The following is a 13,944-nucleotide window of genomic DNA, read 5'->3' as shown; positions in this document are numbered from 1 at the left end:
TGCCTCCCAGATTCCCACTCCCTACCATCACCACCCCTGGTCTCAAACTTCACATCCTGCGCTCTATTGTACTCTCTTCCTTGTTCGTGTACCTTCTCTAAGTTCCACAATTCAAATTTCTCTCTTATCCGTTCTTCAAATTCCTTAGCTGCATGTTGTATTTGGTTTATCGAGGGGGCCCCAGCGTTACCTTCCTCTCTCATGTCCATAGTGTTAACCTGGGCATTTGTAGAGACACCCCCATGTTTTAGGGTGGTCACCCGGGTGTTAAGCCCGTCTTCAGGCATTTTATCCTTTAGTCCCTGTTGACTATTCTCTTTATTAGATTCTACTACCACATTTGGGGGGTCCCTCCTCTGTTCTACATCAACAGATGTACAGTCAAAATGAGATAATGCTGAGGGTAAGGATGGTCCATACTTAGATGAATGTTGAAGGATTTTAAATAACGCTTCTTGAACCAGTTTTTTTATATCTTCACTGGGAATCACAGGTGGCTCACTATTGTTACATTCGGTTGTATCGTTCCCTCCCACTATTTCCATCCCCCTTGCTGAATGGAACTAAGGGAGGCAATAGGGGCATCTATCCCCTTTGGGGGAATCTGATTTTCTTCTTTTTTCTTTCCTATTTCCGGCTCTTTCTCTGTTATCTTTTCCTTGGTTTTAGTACTAAAGAACTGTTGAATACTCCGTACCTCTTTGCTTGCTTCTAGTTAACTATCATTCTGCTTTTTTAAATCTTTTTTTTGTCTTTTTGTTTCATTTTTTAAATTTTTTTGTTTAACTGTAGCAGCTTTCCCCTTGTGGTTCATGGCCTCAGATAGTGTTCTGGGCTTCTCCATATTCATTCCTGTATACCGTCAGTGCATTTTCTACTGTATGGATGATGTCTCCCTCCCTCCCCTGATCCTGTCTGCCTGACGCTTCCTTTACTTCCAAAGCTAGCTTACTTTCTTCATTTAGTTGAGTGAAGTCTAGTATACCTCCCTCTCCTGATAAACTGCAGATATCTTTAATGTTTGTGTTTGTATTTTTTACTTCAGGGGACGGTTGATTTTTCAGTTTTTTTATTGACGTTGTGTTTCCCCCCTCTCGCTCTTTGCTTTTCTTTTAATAGCCCTTGCTCTCATTTTCTTTTCTCTACTTTTCTCTACGTGAAATAACATACACAATGGGTGCCTCTTCTTCCTGATTAGGGTCTACATCCTGTATCAGCTTCTGTGCCCGCTTCTAAATAGCCTCCTCCTCGATCACCCTCAGTAAAGCTGATGGACTGTCCAATATACTCCCTATACTTTGTTCTAGAGTGGTTATTACTTTGTTGTCGCTAGTTTCATGCTCCCTTACTCTTTGGTTTTCCACAGTTTTAATCTTCTCCGAGTTGATTAATATCAATCTCTTTAATTCCCTCACCACTTCACAATTTGTCTCTTGCTTACTTTTGGTCTCACAAGGTACAGTGACCCCGTGAGACTGTTCTCTTGAAGCCCAAAAGTTTCTACTTTTATCCATTGCCATATTTTTGTACTCTCCGTCTTCATCCATTGTTTGGGAGCCTTTGTTGTACCTCGGCTTAGTTTCCTTTAGTAGTTGTGTCGGGGTATCTTTTTTGTAAATATTTAGAGCATGTACAAACCTTTCCAACCTGCTAAGTTTTCATCACCCATTGTTGTTCAAGATTTCCCGGGTCAACACACGACTCCATGGTGCTGGGGACCTCCACGCTGCCTCGGTACATGGTACGACACAGTGGACAGAGTACCTGGCTGCTGGGTGAGTCTAACTACAAGGCCATATGCAGTGTTAAATTGGGGGGGGGGGCAGTAAACAGCATAGCATACCTGGCTGTTAGGAGAGTCTAACTACAAGGCCATGTACAGTGTTATATCATGGCCAGTATGACACCCATGACCAGTGAATGTGCACACTGCATGCTTTAATCCATCATTACTCCTACTGCAATTTCATGTAACAATTACAAAACCTCCATGTAAGTGCACAGAGGCCAGATAGGGCAGCAAAAGGGGAAGGTAGCTGAAGAATAAGAGCAAGGAACATTATTACCGACAACTGTGAAACAAGTAAACCTCAAACATTGATGGAATATGACCATACTCAGTGTTGTGAGTGCGGGAAATGTGCAAGTGTGTGGTGTTACACAAGGCGCAACACAGTAGTAGAGTGCCAGAGTGCAGGTTCTTGACAGGCGTGTCACCAAGTATGAATAATATCCAGTGCATACATAACTACATCTATCTCATACAGCGATGAACTGAAGAACTATACGTACCAGAATGCACCACACCATAGTGACAAGGACAAGCACAAACACAGTCAAAAACCCACAACTCATGATGCACAGCCAGAGAATAATGAAGCGCGCACCCACAAAACACCTTTTGGCTGCACACCAATTGGACACGTACACTGCCTGTTAGAACCACACAATCACACATGCATATCATAGAAATTCTAAATGTACCGTTGTACATCGCCATCTAGCTGGAATTAATTTGTAACCCATTAATGACATTGACATCAATTACATGTGTGTCAGTTGTACAAAAAGGGTAAGCGGTCATGTTGTCTGTGAATGGTCCATGTGAATGCCACTGCACAACAAACACCCCACACGCATTTTGACAAAGTGCTGTTCTTGTAAATGGACATATTCTCCCTAAACTCAATTTGGTTTATGCATGTTTGTCTTCTCAAAAAAACACTATAAAGCCTGTCCCAACATGAAATGTCCAGGATATTGGCATGTACACTTTCTGTTGCCCCCGGGCAGGTGATGCTGGGTATCCCCTGATGCCATGGTCGATGGCCCCCGTCAGGCAACCCCACAACATCCACGAGCAGGCATACAACCGTGCCCATGTACGTACTCGCTGCACCATAGAACAGACTTTTGGCCTGTTGAAGGCCGGGTTCTGCTGCCTCAGAAGATCGGGGGGAGCAGTGATGTACAGCCCTGAAAAGATTGGGAAAATAGTGCTTGCCTGTGCCATGTTGCACAACATGTGCATCAAGCGCAACGTCCCCCTGCCCTCCGACATGGACATGCAGCCCCCAGAGGCGGAGGACGACAGGACGATGAGCTGGCTAATGCACAGCGCTGTGATGGCATGGATGGACGTGTCGAACGTGAAGACCTCATACATCACTACTTCTAAGCACCTGTGATGCACACGGCACAGGACATCTAGCACACTGGACACTGTACATAAATGAATGCACTCACACTAAAAGATCAATGTCCAGTCATGATTTCTTTTGCAAAACAAAATATATTTATTGTGTGATAAAAAATGATGTACATTTGTGAAAAGCCTTAAATCACTATACTATCCCACACAACTATCCCTCACCACACCCCCTCCACAATTGTCCTTCCGCACACTGACCCCCCACCCACCTTCCAACTATCCCCACCCCCCCACCAACCTCCCAACTATTCCCACACCTGCAACCCCTCCTCAACGTCCCTCCCCACACACCCTCATCATGTCCTGCATAACTATCTACATAGGAAGAGTATGCAGACAGGGCAGCCATACATAAATGCCCTATTTCCAGTCCTTTTTAGGTTCTGGGGTGCAGCCTTCTGCAGGCCGAGACAGCTGCTCTGAGTGACACCTTGGGCTGCTCTGTAGAGAACTCCCTGTAGTGGAACTAGTGGAGAAAGGTGGTGGTATGAACAGGTGCACATGGACATTGTTTCAGCCATGGGGAATATTACGCTGTTGCCCTCCCTCACATGACGTGACATCTGCAAGATGGCACTTGTGCATCTGGCCAGTGCCCCTGCGATCCTCCTTGAGGTGAACTGTAGAGTCTCCCGCATGAGTTGTGCCTCATGCAGGTGCTGTTGGACAAGTGGAGTCAGGGAATCCTGCTGTTCCTCCATTCTTGACAGGTGTCCTTCAATGTTCCAGACACTGCGTAGGGGTTGGGGGCTCATTGGGCCCACAGAACTAAAGCCCATGGCCTCCTCGTAGCTCTGGTCTGTTTCCATACTTTCTACTCCACCCTCCTCCCCAGTGTTTTCATCGTGACCTCCTTGTGGACATCCTTGAAGCAGGGGTGCAGGTGCCTCCTGAATGGGGGGTGGCAGGGGTGCAGGTGCCTCCTGGATGGGGGGTGGCAGGGGTGCAGGTGCCGCCTGGTTTGGGGGTGGCTGGTGGGATGCAGATATTGATGCAGTCTCATGTCTGCCGGAGGATGCAGTCGAGTCCTGTGTGGATGTGGTGTTGGTCCGTGAGGTATTTGGCTGTCCAGCCTCATTGCCTGATGATGTTCCTGAGGGAGTCAGAAAGGCAGGGCATCAGTGATGGGTGTGGATTGATGAGACAGACATGAATGCTAGTACTTTCTGATGACAATGCTGTGTCATGGACATGGTGGTGGACATGGCATGGTGCACACATGCCTGTGTCGGGGATGCTGTGCAGGCGAATGTGTGGTGTGCCTACATGGTGTGTGCAGTGGCTCTTGCGTGGTGTACTGTTGTTTCCCAGTTAGGGTGTCATGGATGTGGCACACAAGCTGTATGATATGGTGTTGTCGCTGGTTGGACATGGATGTGTTACACATGTGACTCCTCCCTATGGCACTTACTGTGTCAGTGATGATTTTGCGGCATGGGCCGTGGTGGTTGGGACGAGTGAGCCACACGTATCAGTGCTATGTGTGGCAGGTCATTTGCTTCTGGTGGAGGTACTTGGCACTGACGTGACTTTGGGCCTATGCTAGCACAGCGGTGATAACACAAGTTAGGCTGTGTCAGGGGGATGTGTGTCTGAGTGCCGGTAGGTGCATCTTGTGAGGGCGATACATGGGGCCTGTGTAATGTTCACTGTGTGAGTGGTGTATGAATGAGATTTGGTTGCAAGGTCTATGTGGATTTGTGCAACCAGGTTGAAGGGGGGTGGCGGCCGTCAGGGCTGTACTGGCATTGCGCACGCCATACTTGACATGTTTGCCTACTCGATTGTATACAGTGTGGACAAGGTGGATGTCTGACATTGGGCTTGGGGATACTCACCAGCCTCCTCCGATGTCACAGCTCCGCCCTCTGCTGAACCAACTCCCTCAATAGTCTCTAGGTGCAGTACGCTACTGCATGTCTCCTCCCATGTCTGCAGGTGGATGGAATAGGCAGGGTTGCCTCCTGTGGCCATACCCTGGGCGTGCTGTACCGACAGGTGGTTTTGCACCCTCAGACAGAGGTCGTCCCACCTTCTGTGGCAGTCCCGGACAGTTTGGGGTGTTGTTCCGACTGCCATGACCTTCTCGGCCACCTCCCAGATTGCCTTCTTTCGCAACTGTGCCTGCCTTCGGAGGTCGCTGCTGAATATTTCATCTTCATGCTCGACTAGGGTGTCTACGAGAATGCTCAATTCTGCCTCGCTGAAGCACGGCTTGCGCCTCTGGGTTGCAGGTACCCTTGCAGACATGTCTCCTGATGATAATCTGGGCTCGGGGTGTGGGTTACACTCCTGTGCTCAGAGGATTGCAATGGATTGTGTTTTATTAATGGCCGCCGGTCAATTTCCATTTCCGGCGATTTCCGGCGAACATGTTATTTCTGGTCACTATAATAACAGCACTGTTATTACCGGTGCCGGTGAGTCTGGTAATGAGGAGTCGGAATCATAGTCACCGGGAAAAACAAAAGGGGGGGCTCCAACCACATATCAATTGGTTGACACTGTTATCCAATTTGAGTGTCTACTGCGCTGTATCAGTTATTATTCTATATTCACGCTTCCAAAAGTAAGCTAAGTATCCCATAGTACAATAGTTTACTCAGGATTATGGTCCATGCACATATCTTGAGACAATAATTTCATGTTCAAAAGTCTGCTTTATTTAGCAGGTCATGCCCTCTGGCTGGGCATACATCTATCGTATTTATGTTTCAGGAAATGAACAGAGTATAGATAGCATGATACTTTTTACAGTACTTAGTCACAAAGCCAACGTCTGTATCAATGGTGTGTTAGTACTGTTTGTGTGGTACATATTACATCATATTTGAACCATATTAAGAAAAACAGAGGTAAAAATGACAGTGTTTACACAAAGAGATACAGTGGTGCATGCAATGCACACAACAGCTATGCACATATTCACTTGTACTGGTTCAGAGCAGGAATATGTTGGTGGGCTGTATCTAAAGGAAGGCTGGTGCTAGTCAAATACTTGTAGCCTAGCTGAAAAGATGGGAATTGCTAAAGTAGCCAGCTGTGGGTGGGATAACTATTCCCACAGAGGACCAAACCGTTGGTCAGGAAGGTTGGTGCTAGTCTAATACTTGTATAAAGTAGCCAGCTGTGGGGTGGGCTAACTATTCCCACAGAGGAATCAGAGTCACCAGCACCGAGGGTGGCGGTGTGTGGATTTTGGAGGGAGTTTGGTGGTATTACCGGCATGCCGGTGCAACCGTTTCCGGCATGCACGTGCATGCTAACACGGTATCAACCATTGATTCCAGCAGCAGTGCTTCACAGACACGATAGCACCGGCATGCCGGTAATTATGATTTTTTTACTGCCGGACTTGTAATGAGTCCCTATGTTTCAACGTTTATTGTTCCTGAAAATGGATGTGAGGGTGAGGGACAGCCTGCATTATGGGACGTCCCTCATCAGTGATTCAATTAAGATAACCATCCTTTCGGGGCAAGCAGTTGGATCACCACCTGTGTCCGAGTCATTTTGCAGAGACTACACTTGTTTGTTTTTTTTTTATACCCTCGTTCTGTGCTTTGTGCTTTTGGTGAAAAGGCTTTCCTCAAAAACTGTAATTGCATTACTCGTGCAGCACACAAGCCAAACATTATCTATTACAGTCTGGAGACAGCAATGAGTTCTCAATTTGACTTTTCATTCTGGGACATTTAATCCTGGATTTTCCCATTATAAACTCAGGACTACATGTGCCAGAATGTACATTTAAAACAGGACTGGCTTGGCGTCTGAATCGAATGGGAACGTATGTGGTTGAGCCACTTTGAGTGGTACACCTACATTACCAACAGAAAGCCCCTGGTGATCAGAGGCGGCTGATAATCTTATTAAGAGGGCCTGGGCATTAATATTATCCAGGAGTCAATCAAGTGAGTGAAGTGACTAAGTATATAGCTACTCACAAAACCAGTTTCGAAATTGTGCATTTTAAAGCACAATCCAAATTAGAGCCAAGGTTCCTCCTACCCGCATGAAAGGCCACTTGCAAAGAAGATCTGAATGTTGCGCAAGCGATACAAGGTGCTGCCAATTTCAAGGCATGACTCAAATATTCCAGGATGCTGACAAGAGGAAAGTCAGTTTCCCAATCTACCGGAAACAATGCTCCAATGCTTGGGCAGATTAGGGCAAAGATGAAATGTAAGCAAGGCAAGGATTAATAAATCAAGTAACCAATGAAAGCTTTGTTCAAATGAAGGTAACCGTGCCAAATGTTGAAGGATGAACTTTTGAATTTGAATATAAATTAGAAAAGAATATTTATTTGGGACGATGTTCATCTGACCGCATTGCACTGCCCCATGTGCGTGTCAGATAGAGTCACCACTTCGAAAACCTCATTAGGAAAACCCGCCATTAAGAAAAGGTATGCTGGGAAAGGAATATATGCAATGGTAGGGAAGGGGCTTGAACAAGTGACAAGGGGAAAACAGGAGAGGGCTGTGAAAGGCAAAGAAGGGCAGGGACGTTAAAGTGGCTCAGAGCGGATATGGGTGAGTGAAGCCCTCTATTTTTAAACCAGCTTAAAAATAATTCTCAAAAAAGAAAGAAAAAAATTGCCTAGATAGCCCATTCTGAATAAAGGGCCATTAAAATGTATGACTTATACCCCTCACATCATGTCACTAGAGCTGTTTGATGAATTATCTGCAAAGTTGTTAAGGGTGGGCACAGGTTGCAGGGGATTGTGTGGTCATACGTTGATAGAATCACAACTTTTTGTTTAAAGACCAGCACTGAACTCAAGCGATTCACGCCTTGTTATCTAAGTCCAGATTTTCTGTTCATGAGTCCCCCAGCCCCTAGCGATCCTGTGAGACACATGGAGACAGTCAGAGCAGCTGTGTTTTAAAAACATATTTTGGCTGATGGTTGTTACTTGTGAGGACAAAAGCAATACTACGATTGGAAAGAGCTGAGGGCGGCATTGCCAGAGGTGTAGATTCATGCCAGTGTCTTGGCAATGTTGCCGCCTGATCAAGGATCATGTGGTGCAGGCCCTGGTGGCCAGGGGTGGACAGGGAAGCAAAGGTGGCCCTGGAAATATTTTCCAAACTACCCCAATGTAACAACACTCTGTAAGAAAATATAGCAAGCAACACCAAACCCTCAAAGTTGGTTTTGGGAGTGTTCTCCCGAGAAAAATTGGAAGAATTGGCTAACTGGTGAATTTTAAAGCACCATATTAAGATAAAACTGCATTTAAACATAGTAAAACATGGACATATAAGATTTCTGTAAAGTGGGGAATAACATGCTGGAAGCTTTCAGACAAATTCTTTACTTCAAATGGACATGGGGCGGAGGAGAGATGCGAGGAATGGGGCATCGTGGATGGGAGGGACGGTAAGGGGAGCAGAAAAGGGAGGGATGGGGCATCGTGGATGGGAGGGACTGTAAGGGGAGAAGAAAAGGGAGGAATGGGGCATCGTGGATGGAAGGGACGGTAAGGGGAGCAGAAAAGGGAGGAATGGGGCATCGTGGATGGGAGGGACGGTAAGGGGAGCAGAAAACCGGAGTAACCACACAAAAGAGGCAGCGGCCACTGGGAAATCTCCAGAGTTCCCTGCATGCCCACGTCACTCAGAACAGGGCACGCGCAGCATCTGACCCTGCCAGTGGGTAACACCCTCTCATCTGATTTCATTGTCACATAAGGGATTTGTTTCAAGCCGAAGGGCTGCAGAAGCGTGGCAGGTGTATTTACTGGCTCATCTAATGACTGAAATGCAAAATGAACGTCTCCCTTTTGATTGCTTCTCGGTAGACATTTTGTTTTATTGCCATTTCTGATGGTGTTAGGGATTCATCATTCACAGGCCCGCAGTTTTCTTGGTCAGTGTTTCATTAAATGAAAACATTATTCAATAAAGGCTTTTTATAAACAGGCATTTATTTCTATGTTATGGTAAGGGGTTTTCTGTGTAGCAGAACGCAACTGCTGCCATGCTCATGATCTCCTGGGGGTCTTCTAGAGAAGGAAGTGGATGTGGGAAATAGGAGCAGAGGGAGCAGTGCAAGATTGATCTGCTGTTGTGTAGATGGGTTAATATCGTAAGAAAACTGCACGATTACACTCCAAGGTGTTGTTGGATACAAAGCTGACTGGGCACTCCACTCATTCCCTTCAGTGAAGTGTTAAGTGAGACATGGACATGATAAAGAGCTGGCATTGGCATGAAGACGACACGTGCTCATTTCACCTTCCTAGGTATGCTGCTCAGGAGGCTGAGAACCATTCTAATCCTCACTAGTTTTCTCATGAGCTCTCGAGGATGCCTCAGACGACTTCACATCTCTTTATCTTTAATACAAAGCATGCAGGCCTATGTCAAATGTTATGTCTGTCACAAAATGCACCTTAAGGAGTCTGGGAAGAGTGTTTGGTTATATTTCATATAATTGTAATTGTACCTTTCTTTCTCTGTCGCCACAACATGTATTATTGCCAACGCAACTTCACACTAAGACATCCGTTCCTATTCAGATGTATCTCTATCTTATAAAGGGGATATTTCCAAATGGGTTCTATGCATTTTGCTTATTCACAAATTAATTTTTGCATGTGCAGCTCATGAGTTGCTCTATGGAAAGACCCAGGGGTTTCTTTCTGAAATACCTATGACACCTCTGGAACATAAGAGAAAAAAATACTGATAAGCATTTCGGCATTCTCAATTCCATACCCATTCTATCACCAGCACCCCATACCCCCCCACACCCCCTCCCCGACCCCTCCCCCCCAGCAATTCAGGATTGAACATTTCTGGAGATATTTAGCACCTGCTTCTATCCTAGTAGAGCGGTGTTAGCTTAAAATCAAGTTATCAGGAGCTACTTTTAGCTCCCGAGGCCAACTGGTGTCTTACAAACATGCATATGTGACATTAACTTTGAGTGCTTGAGAAGGTAGATAAAGAAGAATTAGGACACATCTAGGACACATTTACATTTAAAGGATCATACATAATGGGGAAATGGCTTAATTGTGCACCCTCATCTGGAAGTTAGCTTTTCAGTGTGCTGTGTATTTGCTCCTGGTTCCTTAGTGGTACCTCCTGCCTACTGGGCAAAGCCCGTCAGCCAGTAGCAGGCGTTAGCTCCTGCTCATCAAATTTAATTTTGAACCCAGAGAATCCTCGCAATCAACTCCGTTAAACCGAAAAACATTTGAACTGCATCGGGGGTCAGCACATCTAGAAAATAGTCAATAGACCTGCATTTCCAAAAAGGGCAAGTACTCCCACCATCACTTATTGCTAAATTCAATGCCTCCCCGGAATCCAGAGTCTGATCTACAAGTGATGTTGGACTAGTTATTTATTTGCAAAAAGCCTTTCATGAAAAATCAGAACACTTCCTGCAAATACTATTCAGTCCAAAAAGATAAAGGGCACACAGCTGCTATGGGCACATACATACTCTAATACCAGAGGCATGTCCTTCCACTAGTTCCACAGACAGTTTCTCCATCGCCAGAAGGTGCCAGAGTTACTACCACCATTGCGGCAAAAATGGCTGTGATTACAAAATATTGCGGTAAAAATGCTGTGGCTTTGCAGCCACAATCATGGAAAGGATGTGGGGGACACCCCCACAACCCCCGGACCCATAGTACCATTTAAAGGGAGCGGGGGACACCCCTGCAACCCCCGCTCCCCTTAAATGGTATAATGGGGTACACCTTTACCGGGTCAAACCATGGCATTTTTGCCGCGATTTATTTTACCAGCGAAATTTTTGCCGCGATTATATTACCTGATACCCCGCCCACATGGGCAGTCCACCACCAAAATGCTATGGAAATTCTCTTCTGAACAAGAGTACCAACCCCAACCCCATACACGTGTTTCAGCCTTGTTGGGCCTCATCAGTGAGAAGGAGCTGTGCCTCCCTGCGCACAGTGAGCAAGAGGTCCACGTCTGGATGACCCTAGTCCACTTAGGGTGACTAAACATAAGTCCCTTAAACAATCAAAAAATAGTCCATAGGTGCCCCTCTTTGAGAACGAACACGGCTAAATGACCTGTTCTTTGGAAAGGTACCCTCTCAAGAGTCTACAGTCATACTTTAGCTCACTGTACCTTTCACAGAAGGGAAATAACCATTTGCATATCAGTCTTTGTCCCGCCCACATGGGCAGTCCAGCACCGAAATGCTATGGCTATTCTCTTCTGAAAGTGAGTACCAACAGCAACCCCATACACGTGTTTCAGCCTTGTTGGGCCTCATCAGTGAGGTGGAGCTGTGCCTCTCTGAGCACAGTGAGCAAGGGGTTCACGTCTGGATGACCCTAGGAAACTTAGGATACCTTCTCAAAGAACAGGTCAATGGGCCGTATTCGTTCTCGCAGAGGGGCGCCTATGGACTATTTTTTCATTGATACTATAACCAATTTGCCATCTAGAAACATTGTGGCTTTAATTGTGCATGAAATAGAATAAAGGCGATAAGAACGTCCAGCTGGGAGACCCAGAAAAACCACGCTTGGATCCCATGGAAAGGTTTCATCCATAGTTTTCTGAATGGCGTTAAGAACTGTTTGCAGAAAGTTGTTACTTTAGGGCATTCCCACCACATGTGATATGATATAAGTCATTTATAATGCGCCTGTACACATGTGTTTCTAGGCGCGACAAACCAAGGGAGGGTGCGGAGGGAGGATAACAAACAATCTTACCAGGCATTGTGTCATTCAAATCGTGCAAGTGCGGAACGCAAAGTGCAGGGGAAGGGGAACGGGGATGTGCATGGGGCAAGGGGAAAGTGCAATCAGGGCAGCATTACTCTGAGTAAGTGCAGCCAGGACAGCGCGGCTCTGGGTAAGTGTAAGAACCCGGGGAACTGTAAAGGTTACAGTTACAGTCCCTAGTGCACAACAGGCCCGGAGGCAGTGCGGGGGAGACCGGTCAAGAGGAGCCAGGTGTCCAGTGAAACTCTGCGGGTAACCAAGCAACTAGTCGGCGCAGAAGACAGGAAGGTCAGCATGGGATGGAGGGAGAGAAAGCAGACGAAATAAGGAAGCTATTGAGCTGCTGTGCATCGATGAGCCAGAGGCTGCACATAGTCAACAGCAATAACCTGATATCCCTGCCCTCATTTTATACAATCTTTAAGGAGTCATATACCACCCTACAGCAATGTACAGACTGTTTCATTGTATCCCTCACACATAGAGGACCCCTTAGCCTCTAAACAGTCGCTAAAACCTGTTTAGCCTGTGACAGCCGCCCAGGTGAATGATTGAACAATTTGTCCATAATAAGATTTAGCATTCCTCTCAAGATCAACTACTGGGCAACAGAGAGGGTTGGAAGGAAAGACACCATTTAGGCTGGGCTAGGGACATAGACCGAAGCTAAGGTGAAACGCTAACCCCCAGATTCCGCACAGTGAGAACATATGTTCTCCTTGGTCTACTGGAGCATCTGCAATATTAAAATACACTCCTCCCAAAAAAACTATGCCCACTCCTGCTGTTTTGTTCCATGCAGAGGCAGTAACCTCTGCCTGGGGAAAAATGTTGCCTTAACAGGTGTGCTGTGTTTCTTGAATAAGAGCAATACCCACTCTCGCCCATTTTAGGGAGCCAAATAAACAAGTCTTGTTCGGAAAATGAAGCAATTTAGCTCCAAATAGTAGAGCAGATTTTATAGATTTGTATTTTATCAGGTGAATTTCCGGTTCTGTTACTGCGGAAAATCTTTGTTAAATGAGGTTGTGGTTACCTTTCTGCAATAAAAAAATCGTTGTAAATCACTGAATAACTTTATCTGAAGTAATGAATAAAATGGAAAACCAAACAAACTCTCTGAAATGTTACGAGTCATGGTCAGCAGAGCAACCAAACCTCCCTCGACGCCACACACTGCTTACGATATCACGAATCAGATGTAGGTACTTTTTAAGTTGACATGGAACCAATTGAGATATCACACCTTGGCATAAGCAGACTCAGCTGTTTCAGGATTTCTACTTGAAGGCAAGGTGTCCTGGATAAAATTCCACTAAGCCATTTCCAAATGGGTTCAACTTCCTGAATTATGAGTAAAGTTTTTGTGAAGATTCTTTTGCGCACTGTACCCCCATTTTCCTACATCAGCAGACAGCAATCTGCAAACACCACTCTTTTCCTTTCTCCTAAGGCCTCTTTCCTTACTGCACATGCATGCTCTTTCCATTGCTCCCAGTTACCCCTCTATCCCTTGTGCCTTGCAGACTCTGTTTCCAATGCGTATAGCAAAGTCAAAAATATTGGCATTGCCAATGCTTGGTTCAGTTACAGTGAGCCAAATTGCCGAGATTACTGAGGGCTGGATGACAACAGAGAGCAAGATACTTGTGGATTTCTGACTATTCCATCCCAGTCATTTTCTCATCACCTTACTTGGGAAGGGCCTACTCCAAACACAAAAAACTAGTGCCACCCATTCCGAACAGTTTTTAAGAGGCACATTTTCCCTAGTACCTTTCTTTTTACAAATAGTCTCCCCTCTATTCCAGCCAATGGCTATGTAAGGCCTATGCTTCTTCCCTCGTGCTCCCCAGGCAGCATTTCTAGCACCCCTCCGGCATCAAATTTGTTTCTGCAGGGAGTCTTCTGATCCACTCCTTCAAGGGGACATGGACTGCACATGGGTGGTTGGATTGGCTCAAATGAGTTCCCGCCACTACACATGTGCAGCTAG

The 13,944-nt window shown here is 45.9% G+C and overlaps 1 protein-coding gene across 2 annotated transcripts in view; it reads right to left on the bottom strand.

Annotated features, from left to right (window-relative positions):
* Window positions 1-13,944, bottom strand: part of LOC138515804 (broad substrate specificity ATP-binding cassette transporter ABCG2-like) — a 961,595-nt gene that overhangs the window by 706,180 nt on the left and 241,471 nt on the right. The gene's annotated exons all lie outside the window — the stretch shown is intronic.

The sequence above is a fragment of the Ambystoma mexicanum genome, chromosome 6q (genome assembly GCF_040938575.1).
Source record: "Ambystoma mexicanum isolate Mex_15411 chromosome 6q, UKY_AmexF1_1, whole genome shotgun sequence".
NCBI lineage: Eukaryota > Metazoa > Chordata > Amphibia > Caudata > Ambystomatidae > Ambystoma > Ambystoma mexicanum.
The sequence above is the reverse complement of the archived record's forward strand: the minus strand, read 5'-3'. Positions and strand labels throughout refer to the sequence as shown.